This window comes from Piliocolobus tephrosceles, chromosome 1 (assembly GCF_002776525.5).
Source record: "Piliocolobus tephrosceles isolate RC106 chromosome 1, ASM277652v3, whole genome shotgun sequence".
NCBI classification, from domain to species: domain Eukaryota; kingdom Metazoa; phylum Chordata; class Mammalia; order Primates; family Cercopithecidae; genus Piliocolobus; species Piliocolobus tephrosceles.
Genome location: NC_045434.1, coordinates 112,080,649 through 112,083,708, shown reverse-complemented (window position 1 = coordinate 112,083,708; position 3,060 = coordinate 112,080,649).

Sequence of the window (3,060 nt, the reverse complement as noted above, 5' to 3'; positions counted from 1 at the left end):
ATACCAATGATACTAAACATTGTATAGGCTTCATATTCAACATTCAATCTAAATACTAGTCCAGATATAAAATTCATCTGAATGGAATTTATGGCAATAGTCCCACTTTAAATAATAACTACAAGTTTAATGCTGCCGTCATTTTTGGTGAATAAAGCCTAAAAGAACTACATTCTTACAAATATATATTTTATACTGACAGTTGAAGGTAACAGAAAATATATCCTAATTAACTTAAAATTGGTTCAAGTGTTTTTAAAAAAAAACTAATTAAAAAAAAGATAAGTTTTAATTCTATACCTTGAAATTCCCAGTAGAATAGTATATTTTAATCACCCAACCCAGAATTTTTTTTTTTTTAAGACAGAGTCTCACTCTGTTGCCCAGGCTGGAGTGCATTGGCACAATCTTGGCTCAACGCAACCTCCCCCTCCTGGGTTCAAGCAATTCTCTTGCCTCAGCCTCCTGGGTAGCTGGGATTACAGGCGTGTGCTGCCACACCCAGCTAATTTTTTGTATTTTTAGTAGAGACGGGGTTTTGCCATGTTGGCCAGGCTGGTCTCAAACTCCTGACCTCAGGTGATCCACCCACCTCGGCCTCCCAAAGTGCTGGGATTACAGGCATGAGCCACAGCACCCGGCACAGAATTTTAATTCTTATAAGCTTCACTGTTGCTGAATACAGCATAAATATAGGCATAGGCACATGCCTGATGACTGTATCTTAGAATTATTCTCTTCTAACCCCCTTGTATTACTGAAACATTTATACAAGCTCCCAAAATCCTACCTTTATAAGTGATATATACTATATACCTTTTTTTTTTTTTTCAGATGGAGTCTTGCTCTGTCACCCAGGCTAGAATGCAGTGGCGCAATCTCGGCTCACTGCAACCTCCACCTCCCAGTTTCAAGCGATTGTCCTTCCTCAATCTCCCAAGTAGCTGGGATCACAGGCACCCGCCACTGCGCCTGGCTAATTTTTGTATTTTTAGTAGAGACAGGGTTTTACCATCTTGGCAGGGCTGTTCTTGAACTCCTGACCTCGTGATCCACCCGCCTTAGCCTCCCAAAATGCTGGGATTATAGGCGTGAGCCACCGCACCCAGCTATACACATATTTTACACATCCATTTCCTTAATCCCAGCTACTTTGGAAGGCTGAGGTGGGCAACATAGTGAGACCTTATCTTAAATAAATAAATAAATAAATAAATAAATAAACAACATATAATTAATTAACATTTTCTAATCTCCTCAAACTATTTACCACAAAGTTAGAACTTTTCTCTAATTCAGAGAAATAGAATTCAATAATAATTACTTCTTCCCCTGTCCTCTGGGGGAGGTATAAATCTGTAAAAGATTTTAACAAGTTTAGGAACTACTAAAATTATCTTTTAAAATGAGATGCACACATGTGTTCAATAAATAACTATTAGCTGAATTAACTTGAGAGGTAAAAAGTCACCAAAGAAATGTCTCTACAAAAGTACAGAACAGATGACTATGGTTTTGTTTTTTTGTTTGTTGGTTTTAGACAGGGTCTTACTCTGTCGCCCAGGCTGGAGTGCAGTGGGTCAATCATGGCTCACTAGAGCCTCGGCCTTCTGGACTCAAGCAATCCTCCACCTCTGCCTCCCAAGTAGCTGGGACCACAGGCATGTGCCACTGGGCCCAGCTAATTTTTGTTTTTTTTGTTTTGTTTTATTTTGTTTGTAGAGATTGGGTTTCGCTTTAGTCTGACTGTTTGAACTCCTGCGCTCAAGCAATCCACCCATCTCGACCTCCAAAACGCTGGGATTGCAGGCATGAGCCATCACTTTGGCCCAGATGACTTTGTTTTTAATTGTTCAAAAACCCACTGAAAAGGATGGAGCTGTGACTGAAGCAATCCAACTATTTAGCCTAAGTCAACTCTGACAGCTTCTTAAGCAGACCTGCCAGTCCACAGCCCATGTGATCACGAACAATTGTTCGCCATATAGAATTTATGTAGGTAAACAGTAAGAATGTATTCCATGGAAAACAAAACATAAAAGAATCTGAGTGTCTCAGTATTTCCTTATTAAATAACTTCTTTTTTTTTTTTTGAGACGGAGTCTTGCTCTGTGCTCAGGTCACCAGACTGGAGTACAGTGACATGATCTCAGCTCACCACAACCTCCGCCTCCCGGGTTCAAGCAATTCCCCTGCCTCAGCCTCCCAAGTAGCTGGGATTACAGGCACGCACCAACACGCCAGCTAATTTTTTGTATTTTTTAGTAGAGACGGGGTTTCACCATGTTGGCCAAGATGGTCTCGATCTCCTGACCTCGTGATCCGCCCGCCTCGGCCTCCCAAAATGCTGGGATTACAGGCATGAGCCACCGCGCCTGGCCTTAAATAACTTTTTTTAAAAAACATTTTTGAGGTTAATAATTAACATTTTAATTAATTTAATATGTATTTAATAATACATATGTAATTTATCATCTTCACCATTTTTATGTGTACAGTTCAATGGTAATAAATAAATCTATATCCTTTTTCCCTTTCATCCTTGCTTTCCCTCTTTCCCTTCCAGCCTCTGGTTAAAATCACAAAAACGTAATTGTGAATTTCCCTTTAAAAAGTAAATTTTACTTATATCCAATATCCAGACTAGGTAAAGAAATAAGAGTGTTCTTTAAAAATAAATATGTCTGGAAACCAGCTAGAAGGTATTTGGTATTCTAGTCCTTAGATACAATTAACATGTACTGAAATTAATTCCAGATGGGGTCTCTATATGGACTCCTATTGATTACTATCTTAGTCAAACAAGATTAGAAGGATGTATTAAAGGGTTAGAAATAAAATTATTTTTAGAAATCTAAGATCAGGCCGGGCACGGTGGCTCAAGCCTGTAATCCCAGCACTTTGGGAGGCCGAGACAGGCGGATCACGAGGTCAGGAGATCAAGACCATCCTGGCTAACACGGTGAAACCTCGTCTCTACTAAAAAATACAAAAAAACTAGCCGGGCGAGGTGGCGGGCGCCTGTAGTCCCAGCTACTCCGGAGGCTGAGGCAGGAGAAT